General features: G+C 51.1%; 1 protein-coding gene across 3 annotated transcripts in view; it reads right to left on the bottom strand.

The window, feature by feature from the left end:
* The window catches only part of LOC137424537 (polyhomeotic-like protein 2), a gene marked incomplete at its 5' end in the record, with an annotated part of 138,152 nt that overhangs the window by 48,260 nt on the left and 75,699 nt on the right, over nt 1-14,193 (bottom strand).

Genomic DNA, 14,193 nt, shown 5'->3' with positions numbered 1-14,193 from the left:
TTTGCTGTGCTTGAAATGCTCTGATTTAATGCCTATTGTTGCATGTATTGTTACAGGAGATATTATCGATCTAAATGATATTAAAGCCTACACTGAGGAAAGTCGTGTCTGCGCTTGATTTTCACGACATTTAATATCATTTATTTCGCCATGGCTGACCACAAGATGATCGTGGTTCCGATTCTCGGTGCCGACCCTCTGGCTGAAGGATCTGCATCGGAGTTTGCTCACTGGCTCAACACGCTGCAGAACTACTTCGCTGCTCACGAGACGGAGCCAACCGCTGAGATACGGCTGTCCGTCTTACAGTCCAAGGTCCATCACACTGTGTACAAGACCATTTCTCGATTTGTGACGTATGATACGGCCCTGGCCGAGCTGAAGCGCCTTTACATAAAGAAACGGAGCGCTGTGCACGGCCGGCATCAACTCTCTCAGCGACGGCAGCAACCGTCTGAATCGATCGATCGCTATGCGCAGGAGTTGCGCTATTTATTGGCAGATTGTGTGCAGGACGTCCGGACTCATGAGCAAGTTCAAGACGATTTGCTCCGAGATGCATTCATATCCGGAATTAGTTCTGGAGTCTTACGGCTGCGTCTCTTGGAGGTCGCGGAGCTGACATTTACAGAGGCACTACGGCTGGCGCGCGTTTATGCAGATGCTCGACAACAATTGACCGCCTATGATAACCCACGAGTCGTGGCGGGGACCTCGCAACTCGCGCGACCCGAGAGGGCCATCGCCGAGGATACGGAGGAGGACCCAACCACCACGACGGCCGAGTCCCTGGGTGCTCCGGAAGCGGACTCCGCATCCGGCCTCACTGCAGCTGCCGCTGCCCGGCCACGGCTTGCCCGGTATGCAAAATGTTATTTTTGTGGCAATCGGCAGCATCCCCGGACTGAATGCCCGGCCCGAGAGGCGACCTGTCACCTCTGCTCCACTAAAGGCCATTTTGCAAAAGTCTGCAGAAAGGCCGCCCGGGGCACGCATTCCCGAGCGACCTTGAATGTGCTCATCGCTGAACCAATGGATCGAGCACCGGACGGGGCGCCTTGCACAGCTTTGATGAGCCGCCCTCCTCCTCGCGGGCCTCTGGCTTCTCGCCCGACCTTGGTGAGATACGTCGGGCCGCCGAAACAAATGGCGCAAACGCGACCGGTCACAAAGCATCTAACCTTGACTGGCGTGCAAACGCCTCCTTCAAACAAGCGACATGCGCCCACTTTGGAATTGCCTCTCGAGGTGCGGCAAACGCAGCACGTGACTCGAGCGCCATCTGATGACAGCTTTTGCGAATTACATGCTTCCCTTCTGGCATGTCCAGCTGCTGATGGCAGAATTCTTTCTCACGTGGCTCGAGCGCCATCTGGCGGTAGCTCTTGCGAATTACATGCACCCGCTTTGGCATATGACTCTGCAGATGGCAGAATTCTTTCTCACGTGGCTCGAGCGCCATCTGGCGGTAGCTCTTGCGAATTACATGCACCCGCTTTGGCATATGACTCTGCAGATGGCAGTGAACTTTCTCCCGTGGCTCGAGCGCCGTCTGGAGGCTTCTCTCACGACTACTCCACACCCACTCTGGCAAATGAAACTACCGAAGAGCCAACTGACTTCAATGCTCCTGCTGAGGCCCGAAGGATTGCAGCCGGCGTGGGATCTACCCGCGAGGCGCGATCTTCTCGCCCGGCCGGAACTATACCTGCCGGGTCTGCCGGCCTAGCGCAGGCCTTCATTCCGCTCATGGTCGCGGGCGTTGTTGCGCAAGCTTTAATTGATACGGGATCCACGGATAGTTTTATTGATCAGCGTCTCGTGCGACAACATGGGTGGCCGGTTCTCGGGACAACCCGCCGGATCTTCATGGCATCTCAGGGACTTCGGTTGAGCACAAAAGGGGCGTGTCGATTGAAACTTGTGATAAATGGGCGCACGTTCCCGGACGTGTATCTCATGGTATTACCGGCCTTATGCGCTGACGTTCTGTTAGGACTTGATTTCCTTAAGCGGCATGGTCGTTTAGAGATGGACTTCGGAGGGCCGGACACGCTCGCTGTGTGTGCCCTCGCTCAAATGGACATGGAGCCACTCTCACTGTTCCCCAACCTGACCACTGATTGTACCCCTGTGGCCATCAAATCGCGGCGCTACTCTCGCGCGGACGCGCAATTCATTGCGGAGGAAACGGCCCTGCTCTTGAAGGACGGTATCATAGAACACAGTAGGTCTCCGTGGAGGGCCCAAGTCTTAGTGGTGCGGAGTGAGGCTCACCGCAGGCGAATGGTAATCGACTATTCGCAAACGATTAATCGCTTTACACAGCTGGATGCCTACCCATTACCGGGGATGGACGCCCTGGTACGCCAGGTGGCCCTGTATTCCGTTTATAGCACTCTCGATCTACGTAGTGCGTATCATCAAGTCCCTATCTCTAGGGCTGATCGCGTCTTTACGGCCTTTGAATCGGGTCAGCGGTTGTACCAGTTCACGAGACTTCCTTTTGGGGTAACGAACGGCGTCGCTTGTTTTCAGAGAGCTATGGATGACCTCGTTGCGAAGGAGCATTTGACGGATGTCTTTGTCTATCTGGACAATCTTACGGTTTGTGGGTACGACCAGGCGCATCACGACGCTAATCTAAAACGCTTCCTCGAGGTTGCGCGGAAATATCGCTTAACCATGAATGAGGCGAAGTGTCAATACTCTCTACGCACGGTAGACCTTCTGGGGTACACCGTGACCCATGGCTCCGTCTCTCCAGATAAGGAGCGTCTGCGCCCTTTGCTCGATATGGCTCCGCCTAGCGATCGGGCTTCGCTGAAACGCGCTCTAGGGCTGTTCGCCCACTACTCGAAGTGGGTGCAAAATTTCTCTGCTAAGCTCCGCCCCCTCGTGGCCTGCGACACTTTCCCCATGGGCCCGGCCGCCCTGGCGGCCTTCGAGGGCCTTAAAGTCGACATTGCTGGCGCCGCTGTCGCAACGATTGACGAGAGTGCCTCTTTCGTTTTGGAGAGTGATGCCTCGGACCATGCGATAGCGGCGACCCTCTCCCAAGGAGGCCGCCCTGTGGCTTTCTTCTCGCGGACTCTCACCTCCGCCGAGCGGAGGCATTCGTCCGTCGAAAAGGAAGCGTACGCGATCGTCGAATCTATTCGGCGATGGCGGCCGTATCTGCTTGGGCGGAGTTTCCAAATTATCACGGACCAACAGAGTGTTGCGTTTATGTACGACACCTTACATGCTCAGCGCATTAAGAATGAGAAAATCACCCGCTGGCGTATCGAACTCGCCGACTTCTGCTACACCATCAAATACCGCCCGGGGAAGGATAACCTGGTCGCTGACGCCTTATCAAGGCCGGCCACTTGCGCGGGGGTCGTAACTTTGGAGGGGCTGCGCACTTTGCACAGCACTATGTGTCATCCCGGGGTGACGCGCTTCGCGCATTTTGTGCGCGCGGGCAATCTGCCGTACTCGATGGAGGACATCCGCCGCATCTGCCGTGATTGCGCGGTCTGTGCGGAACTCAAACCGCGTTTTTATAGCCCTCCCCTGGGGACACTCGTTAGGGCTACTAGACCGTGGGAGCGCTTGGCGATGGACTTCAAAGGGCCGCTGCCAATGTCGAGCAACTCTCGCTATCTGCTCACTATCGTCGATGAGTATTCCCGATTCCCCTTTGCTTACACGTGCGGGGATATGTCGGCTGCCACGGTTATTCGGTGCCTTCAGAATTTGTTTTCTATGTTCGGATATCCGGCCTACGTGCATACCGATCGGGGTGCGGTGATCCTGTCCCAGGAAGTGAGGGGCTACTTGCTCCAAAATAATGTCGCTTCGAGCTACACCACCCCGTACCGGCCCCAAGCTAACGGACAGATCGAACGCTTTAATGGGATTATATGGCGGGCCGTCATGCTAAGCCTTCGGACCCTCGGCCGAGGCCTCGATAAATGGGCGTGGTCGCTGCCTGCCGCTCTAAACTCGATCCGGGCTCTCCTATGTACTGCCACCAACCAGACTCCTCACGAACGACTGTTCCACCACCCTAGAAGCTCCGGCAGTATCCAGTCTTTACCCAGCTGGCTCGCTGAACCGGGGCCCGCCTATCTCAAACGAGCGGTTCGCACTGGCAAGTACGACCCCCTTGTTGACAAGGTGCAGGTCCTCCAGGCTAATCCCGAGCATGCCCGCGTGTTAACGGCGGATGGCCGCGAGTCTACTGTCTCCGTTCGCCATCTCGCCCCATGTGGGGACGACGACAGGGATATCGACGAACCCGTCTACGAGTCTATGGACTCTATCGAAGCTTCCCCTATGGAACTACCACTGTTACTCCCGTCGTCCCCCGCTCCCGTGCCCGAAGGCGCAGGGGCGCCCCCTCCGACTCCGACCTCCGGCGGCTATTCCGACGCGGGGGACTCCGGGCTTGGGGACGCCGTGCCCGGTAGATTCCGAACACGAACTGGCAGGGAGGTTCGCCAGCCCGACCGCTACGGGTGGACTGACTGACGTGGATTGACGTGACCCTTTCATTTATTGCTGATGCTTGCCTGCGAACTGCCGAGCGGTAGTCTTGTTTTAACGACGGGGAGAATGTAGTGAAATTATACCAAGGTGAACCCAGGGATGCTCGCCACGAAAAAGGGGGGGCCGTCTATAAGACCCGGGACACTCGGGGCGTGCGGACACTCCGGCGGGACTCACTGTGACATTATCCAGTAGTTGAATGGTATGTACGCCCCAAAGGCTGCGCTGCGCGAACCATTGTTATATCGAAGCTACCTTTGCTGTGCTTGAAATGCTCTGATTTAATGCCTATTGTTGCATGTATTGTTACAGGAGATATTATCGATCTAAATGATATTAAAGCCTACACTGAGGAAAGTCGTGTCTGCGCTTGATTTTCACGACAGTGACGATCTGGATCCGGATCTGGTTCCGAGAATTTTTAAAGTTTCTTCACCATTGAGAGATAGGGCAAAAAACGATATTAAGCCCGATGTTTCAAAAAGTTGTGGACGGATTTGGATGAAACCTGGCGGACAGATTGGGCGTCTTGATTAGATTTTGGTGAAGATCCGAATACAGATCCAGATACAAGAATACAGATCCGGATACAAGAATTATAATTTTTTTTTTTAAGTGATTCTTCACCATTGAGTGAGTGATAGGGCCAAAAACGATATTTAGCATGACATTTTAAAAAGTTGTGGACGACTTGTGTCAAAACTTGGGGGATGAGTTGGTTTGGTGACAAGAAGAAGCCGATTAGATTTTGGTTCAGGTCCAAATCCAGATCTGGTCTATCAGTGGATACAAAACGTAAACCGTTCAGCCTGGCAGAGGTATGCTCTCTACCGAGTGCTGTTCTAGTTTTATTTTATTTTCATGAACTTGTATTCCAGAAGCACAAGAAAACTCACCCAGAGCTGGAAGAAATATGTGACACTGGCTGGAGACTCCAAAGAAAAGGAGTCTGACATCTGTACTGAGATTTGCTGGCACAGAACCAGTGGGTGAGGGAAGGAGGAGGATGGAATTTTTGTCCTCTGTCAACGGTCCCCGATGTAGTCCAGATAAGTCACGAAGTCACAACAAGAGTACATTTGCAAAGTGTTGTATTCAGAATATATTATATATATATATATTGTAACGAATGTGGAAACGTTACAATGTGAACGTTACAAACGTACGGTACCACCCTGTAATGTAAATAATGGTCGCAGTCAGCGTCCTAGTTAATTGCATGAAATGTACACGCAGGTCACGATATATCTTTTAAATAGTGTATTTCCTTATTCCATGTAGGCTAAGTATGTGTTTTCCCACTAGATTGACTTTGCATTGTATCAAACAAAATAAGCGTAGGCCCTTCCAATTTCCCCAAAACCTCCCTTCCAATTGCCTTCCGCATTTTGGCCGGTTTTCTTCAAACCACCATTGGCCACGAGGTAAGGTTGGGGAAGAAAGGCGTGTCTCCACCTCGTCATAAGAGGGAAGGAGTGAACCAGCCCTAACAGCCAATCAACACCGCGGTGAGTGACCCGGTAGGCGTGCCCTCGGAGTCGGCGGCTTGATTTCGCTCGAGGTGATAAAAGCGACTGCAAGGGACTGCTTTGGGAGATGAGCTGGAGATGACTTGAGAGAGGCCTTGGGAGATGAGCTGGAGATGACCCTGGGAGAGGAGCAAAGAGGCTGCACCAAAAAGAAGCGGTGAGATGCGAAACGCTCCAAGCCAAAGAGGAGAGGTACTCGGCAAGGAGACCAGCTTTGGAGAGACGCGCTGAAAGGAGGGAGACGGCCCCACCCCAAGGAGAGGAGCAGGTGTGCCGAACCAGCGCGTAACGTCTACCACAGTGGAGACACGACGGAGGGTTTCCCGCCAAAACCGCGAGGAATTGCGACCGGCGGCCTCCCGACCTTGCCTCCATCTCAAGCCTTACCTGCCTGCATTATCCCCTGTGTAAGTGTGAACGTCCTGTCCTGCTCGTTTGTCTTGGGGCTAAGTAAAAATGAATAATGTAAGTTAAGGATTCGCTGTGTTACTGCTTCTTCCATCCATTGCTTGTGTGTGTATAATAAAATCTGTTCTTCCGCCGTATTATTCTTCTTCTTCTTCTTTTTCATTCTCTTTCGGTCGCTTTAGAGATTTCCCGATTGAATGTCTGTGGGGCGATCTGGTCAACGTCGGGTGGAATCGGGTTTTAATCGGGGAGTAACTGTTCGGACGCGGTTAAATACACCACCGCTCGGTCAATATAACATCTAAAACCCGCGTCTGTAACAATATATATATATATATATATATATATATATATATATATATATATATATATATATATATATATATATATATATATATATATATATACATATACATGTAGTGTAATTTTTCCTGTCTAAAACGTGTTCCCGAGGTTGTCCATTTAGGAAAAATCAGTGGACCTAACATGAGCAGAGTAGACAAATCAACAATGGATATGGGATTTGAATCTGGGGCTCCAGCATCATTAGCTAGGTGCTCGGATATAAATTGGAAAAAAGTCAACAATACCAATCTAAAAGCACTAAAGACGTGAAAGATGCCTCAAATGAACAGGGATAGAGATCAAAAGAGATAAAGAAGCTTTGAGACCAACAGTCATAAAATAAGAGTGGAGCCAGAGACCTCAAGGAAGAAAGTGGCATGGGTAGAGGCCTTGATATGGGGGGAACGGGGAGAGGAGAAGGGAGGGGAGAGATAAAGCAACGGCAGTGAGGTGAGAGAATAAAGTGAACATGATGTGTTAAGCCAAGATCAGAAGCTGTGATTTGAAAAAGAAGAGATTCAGAGATAGTGAGGGGGGAAGGCAGGAGCCAGAAACTATGAAGCTAGATGGTGGCCAAAAGCAAGGTGAAAGAAAAGGGGAAATACTGTGAGAAGGGCCTAGGTGATGAGCTGAGAATAATGGGTGTAAGTCACGAAGTGAAGAGGAAGAGGCTGTGAGGAAGAGGTGTGAGCTAAGGGAGCATAGTGCAGAGGCTGGAGAAAAAGATCAGGGCAAAGGTTCAGTTGAGGGAGGAAGTTAGGAGTGGAGGAATGGTTGATCAGAGTAGTGATGGCAATGTACGGAAGACCGCACACAACTGAAAAGATGAAGGACGGGAACAGTGGTGAGTTTGAGGTGAAGGTGGGAGTGGCATCAGGGGTCGGTACTAAGTGCACGACTATTTGTAGCTGTGATGGAGGTGCTGGCTCGGAATGTACAACAGGGTTTACCGTGGGAATTGTTGTATGCAGATGATCTGGTGTTGATTGCGGAAAGTATGGATGGACTGAAGGAAAAGATGAACAAGTGGAAGGAATGTATGGAGACAAAAGGTCTGAAGCTGAATATCGGAAAAACGAAGGTGATGGCAAGTTGAAAAGCATGTGGTGAGGTGGAAAGAACTGGGAAGTGGCCGTGTGCTGAGTGCAGGAAGGGTGTCGGAGTGAACTCCATTCAATGTACAATGTGCGCTGAGTGGGTTCATCAAAAATGTAGTGGTCTGAGAGGGTCATGAACCAGTGTGGCAGCTACATTTATTTTTTTTTATTTTTTTTCTTGTATACAAGATCGAGGCTCGTGAAAGAGCGAACATTAATCACACAGAAAGACAAACTGACACATAAAACATATAACATCGGGAGCGGTAGACAAGATGGGGAGAGAGGGGGAAGGACACAAACACAACATTTGAGAGCAGGGACCGAGAGACATGGAGACATCGAGAGATCTGAGAGAGGGCGAGGGCTTTGGGGGGGGGCATGGGAAGGGGGGGTGGAAGAGGTATAAAACATATGGACACTGCCAGGACTTCCAGGAAAGAAGTTGGAATTTCAAACAAGGTGGATCTGGGGTGAATTAGCGGGGTAGAAAAGATCAAGGTTTTGGATGGGGGAAGATAAGAGATGGTGGTGAACAGCTGTTTTAAAGACCTGGAGGGAGGAGTGGGATTGAAGGGAGTGAGGGAGTTTGTTCCAGAGGCGGGAGAAAAGAGGAATGAAAGAGTGAAGGTGAGCAGCGAGCCGAGATTTCGGCAGTTTAACTATCAGAGGGTTGCTGGCAGATCTTGTGCGACCTGTACGAATATTTGGGGGACAGAGCACAGAGAGAGCTGGGGGTGCAAGGCCGGAGAGGAGTCGGTAGAAGACAGAAAGACCACCTACCTGCCTGCGGTGAGTGAGTGAAAGGCCCTCAGAGATAGCTTCATCGCGGGAGATTCCAATAATTCTGAAAGCTTTAGTTTCAACAGCGTGAAGCCGAGTGTAAGGTGCACAGAGGGAGCTGGTGCACAGACTCCATTCAAGTGTAAGGTGTGCACAGAGGGAGCTGCAGATGGAGGAAATGTTGAGTTGGATCTTGGAGACGGCCTGAAGCTGGAAGGTGTGAAAACATTTTGCTACCTAGGAGATATGCTGAATGGAGAAGGTGGATCAGACTCAGCAATAGTTGCTGGAGTGTGATGTCCATGGAAGAAGTTTCGGAACAAGAAAGACTTGGCTGAAGGTGGTGGAAGAAGAAATGTGGGCAAGGGGGTTAACAAGGGGAGATGCAGAAAATAGGGCAAAATGGAGATTGTCATGGGCCCGCAAGGCTAACCCCCGCTCCAGCAGGGAAAATGGCCTTAAAATGCCTATTGTTGTTAGTCTCTGGTCAGCCGGTACTCAGCTCTGGTTCAAACTGTGTTGAGGGGCTTGATTGTCGTAGCAGCTGGTGTGGCCACTCGCGTGGTTACGCCTATGTCCCCCATCGGTGAAGCAATGTGAGTTGACAAAGTCCAATTTTCAATAGCGTTCTCCCTTATGCGGAGATACGCCCACACACCAGATTAGAAGTTCGTAGTTCGTTTATTAGTCCCCTACCGGTGTACACCGGAGGGGACTATAGGTTTGCACTCCGTCCCTCCGTCAGTCCGTCAGTCAGTCCGTCAGTCCGTCAGTCCGTCAGTCAGTCCGTCAGTCCGTCAGTCCGTCAGTCAGTCCGTCAGTCAGTCCGTCAGTCAGTCCATCAGTCAGTCCGTCAGTCCGTCAGTCCATCAGTCCGTCAGTCCATCAGTTCGTCAGTCCATCAGTTCGTCAGTCCGTCAATCAGTCCGTCAGTCAGTCCGTCAGTCCGTCAGTCCGTCAGTCCGTCAGTCCATCAGTCAGTCCGTCAGTCCATCAGTCAGTCAGTCCGTCAGTCCGTCAGTCAGTCCGTCAGTCAGTCCGTCAGTCCGTCCGTCAGTCAGTCCGTCAGTCAGTCCGTCAGTCCGTCAGTCAGTCCGTCAGTCCGTCAGTCCGTCAGTCAGTCCGTCAGTCCGTCAGTCCGTCAGTCCATCAGTCAGTCCGTCAGTCCGTCAGTCAGTCCGTCAGTCCGTCCGTCAGTCCGTCAGTCCGTCAGTCCGTCAGTCCGTCAGTCAGTCCGTCAGTCCGTCCGTCCGTCAGTTACCAGACGTGATCTGCTTAACAGAAACTTTCCTCCTTTATGATGTCTCTGATTCCTTAGTATCTCTCCCGGGCTACTCCCTCCTCTGGTATGATAGACCTGAGCCTCGTCCTGGAGGCGGGGTTGCTATCTTTATCAAAAACTCTCTTCCTCACTCGCCCTGCACTGCACTCTCTCCACCTCACCCCCAGGAATACCTCTGGCTACGGCTTCCCCTTCGCTTTTTTTTTTTTTTTTTTTTTTTGTATACTGAATCGAGGCTCGTGAATGAGCTAACATTTACTTCACAAACAAATCAACCAGACAAACAAAACACACAAAAAGCGGGAGCGGAAAACAAGATGGGGAGAGAAGGTGAAGCACACAAACACAACATTTGAGAGCAGGGAGATGTGTGGAAGGGAGAGGGCTTGGGGGGAGGAGGCATGGGAAGGGGGGGGGGGGTGGAGGGAGAAGTATAAAACACAAGGACACCAATGACTTCCAGGACAGAAGTTGGTATTTCAAAAAAGTGGAATTGGGGTGAAATTAGCGGGGGTAGAAAAGATCAAGGTTTTGGATGGGAGAAGATAAGAGATGGTGGTGAATAGCTGTTTTAAAGACCTGGAGGGTGGAGTGGGATTGAAGAGAGTGAAGGAGTTTGTTCCAGAGGCGGGAGAAAAGAGGAATGAAGGAGTGAAGGTGAGCAGAGAGTCTTGATTTTGGCAGTTTGACCATAAGAGGGTTGCAGGCAGATCTTGTGCGACCTGTAGGAATATTTGCGGGACAGAGCCCAGAGAGAGCTGGGGGGCAAGGCCAGAGAGGAGTCGGTAGAAGATGGAAAGACCACCAACCTGCCTGCGGTGAGTGAGTGAGAGGCCCTTGGAGTTAGCTTCATCGCGGGAGATTCCAATGATTCTGAATGCTTTGGTTTCAACAGCGTGAAGACGAGCTAGGTGTGAGGCAGGAGCACCAGCCCAGAGGGGAGAGCAGTATTCCATTGAGCTGCGGATGAAAGCCTTGTATGTGGTGAGGAGCTCAGGTGTGCCAAGGAAGGACTTCGCACGACGGAGGATGCCCAGTCGGCGACTGGCTTTGGAGGCCAGATTTGAAATGTGGTTTTCCCAGGAAAGATCATGGCAGATAGAGAGACCCAAAAGCTTGAGTGACAGAACTTCTTGGAGAGGATTATTCAGAAAGTGGATGGGAGGGTTGTCCAGTCGGTCTTTTCGGAGAGACATCGTAAGAGTGTGAGATTTGTCAGGATTGAAAGACATGTTCCACTTGTTTGCCCAGTCTGTGATTTTGTCCAGGTCTGCAGAGAGTGAGGAGGCAGCAGACTGCCGATCTGAGGGATGAAGAATGGAGAGACAGAGAGTAGAGTCATCAGCAAAGAGATACAGAGGATTTTCAAGAGAGTCAGAGAGATCATTGATGAAGACCAGAAAAAGCACAGGGCCTAGAACACTGCCTTGGGGAACTCCAGCCTGAACAGGAAGAGGAGATGAGAGAAACCCATTCAGGGCCACACGTTGACTACGACTAGAGAGGAAGTCCGCCAGCCATGCGTGGAGATTTCCATGGATACCAAAAGACGAGAGTTTGGTGAGCAGAGCGGGGTGCCAGACCGTATCGAAGGCACGTGATATGTCAAGGGAGACTGCTCTAATTTCCTGTTTGGCATTGAGGACCTCCATCCATTGTTGAGAAAGCAGAAGCAGCATGCCCAGAGTAGAGTGTCCAGGTCTGAAACCAAATTGATGATCAGAGATCAAGCCATTGGAGAAGAGGAAAGATTTCATATCTGAAGCAATGATGGATTCCATGACTTTGCTGATAATTGGGAGAAGGCTGATTGGTCTGTAGTTGCTGGAACCTGTTTTTGCACCTTTTTTGTGCAAAGCGGTGATGTTGGCAGATTTCCAAGCAGATGGAAGATGACCTTGAGCAAAAGAGAGGGTGAAGAGAACAGAGAGAGGGAGTGAAAGAGCGGAAGAACAGGATGTTAGGACCCGTGGGCTGATGCCGTCAGGTCCAGTTGCAGAATCCGAGTCGAGGGAGTCGAGGGCTCCCACCTCTTGTTCATATGTGTGTTGTACCGTCCACCAAACAGTGATGACTCCATCTACATCTCGCTGTCTGATAATATGGACCAACTTCTATCGACTCATACCAACTCTCTCTTCCTCATATGTGGTGATTTCAACTGTCATCATGCCAGTTGGCTGGGTGTGGGTACCTCTCTCACCAGCCATCGCTCCTCAGCAAAGGACTTCTGCGACTCACTGGGACTGACACAATCTGTCAATTTCCCGACCCGGATCTCAGTCAACGGAACATCTTCTCTTCTGGACTTGGTTATGACTAACTTCCCTGAAAATGTCTGCTGCTCTTCTTCTGCTCCAATCGGATCATCTGATCATGTCCTTGTTAAAGTGGACATCTCTCTGACCATCCTCAGGGAGCCTGCTCAGCGTCGACGAGTCTGGCATTTCACTCAGGCCAACTGGCACGGTCTTCAAGCAGCCATCAATCATCTGGACTGGTCTCCCATCTCTACCACCTCTGACATCAACTCATCCTGGGAATTCTTCCAAAGTAAATTGCTCTCTCTCATGCACAGATTTATCCCATCTCGTCTTCAGTTGTCATACCCTTCCTCCCGTCCGTGGTACACGGATTCTTGTGGTGAGGCTGTTGCCCAGAAACAACTTGCCTTCGTCTCCTGGAAAGCAAATCCAACGGAAGGAAATCTCATTTCCTTTCACAAAGCCCGAAACAAGTGTGTGTCCACCCTCAGGAGAGCCAGGAAACAATATCTCTCCGTTCTCAAGACCGAACTCTCTTATCTTTCTCCCTCTTCCAAATCCTGGAGGCGTCTGGTCAAATCCGTTTCTGGTGTTTGTTCCCCCTCCATCCCCTCCCTTACCTCAAACGGCTACACAGCTGACTCCGCACGTGAAAAAGCTGAATGCCTCAACTCTGTGTTTGCCTCTAAATCTCATGTCCCAAACCCATCCCTCTCTGTACCCACCATACCCAGTCGTACCCTGCTGCTCCTGGACTCCGTGTCCTTTCCTCCTGACAAGGTGGAAAAGTTTCTGTCAACCCTCGACTCTGATTCTGCAACTGGACCCGACGGCATCAGCCCACGGGTCCTAAAATCCTGCTCTGCCGCTCTATCTCACCCTCTCTCTGTTCTCTTTCTTCACCCTCTCTTTTGCTCAAGGTCAACTGCCATCTGCTTGGAAATCAGCCAACATCACCGCTTTGCACAAAAAAGGTGCAAAAACAGATCCTAGCAACTACAGACCAATCAGCCTTCTCCCAATTATCAGCAAAGTCATGGAATCCATCATTGCTTCGGATATGAAATCTTTCCTCTTCTCCAATGGCTTGATCTCTGATCATCAATTTGGTTTCAGACCAGGTCACTCTACTCTGGACATGCTGCTTCTGCTGTCTCAACAATGGATGGAGGTCCTCAATGCCAAACAGGAAATTAGAGCTGTCTCCCTCGACATATCACGTGCCTTCGACACGGTCTGGCACCCCGCTCTGCTCACCAAACTCTCCTCCTTTGGTATCCATGGAAATCTCCACGCATGGCTGGCGGACTTCCTCTCTAGTCGTCGTCAACGTGTGGCCCTGAATGGGTTTCTCTCATCTCCTCTTCCTGTTCAGGCTGGAGTTCCCCAAGGCAGTGTTCTGGGCCCCGTGCTTTTTCTGGTCTTCATCAATGATCTCTCTGACTCTCTCGAAAATCCTCTCTATCTCTTTGCTGATGACTCCACTCTCTGCCGCTCCATTCCTCTTCCCTCAGATCGGCAGTCTGCAGCCTCCTCACTCTCTGAAGACTTGGACAAAATCACAGACTGGTCAAACAAGTGGAACATGTCTTTCAATCCTGACAAATCTCACACTCTTACTATGTCTCTCCGAAAAGATCGACTGGACAACCCTCCCATCTACTTTCTCAACAATCCTCTCCAAGAAGTTCTGTCGCTCAAGCTTTTGGGTCTCACTATCTGCCATGATCTTTCTTGGGAAAACCACATTTCCAAGCTGGCCTCCAAAGCCAGTCGCCGACTGGGCATCCTCCGTCGTGCGGTCCTTCCTCGGCACACCTGAGCTCCTCACCACATACAAGGCTTTCATCCGCAGCTCAATAGCGGGTTCTCCCCTATGGGCCGGTGCTCCTGCCTCACACCTAGCTCGGCTTCACGCTGTTGAAACCAAAGCTTTCAGAATTATTGGA

This window comes from Myxine glutinosa, chromosome 4, assembly GCF_964187855.1.
Source record: "Myxine glutinosa chromosome 4, kmMyxGlut1.1, whole genome shotgun sequence".
In the NCBI taxonomy this organism is placed as follows: domain Eukaryota; kingdom Metazoa; phylum Chordata; class Myxini; order Myxiniformes; family Myxinidae; genus Myxine; species Myxine glutinosa.
The sequence above is the reverse complement of the archived record's forward strand: the minus strand, read 5'-3'. Positions and strand labels throughout refer to the sequence as shown.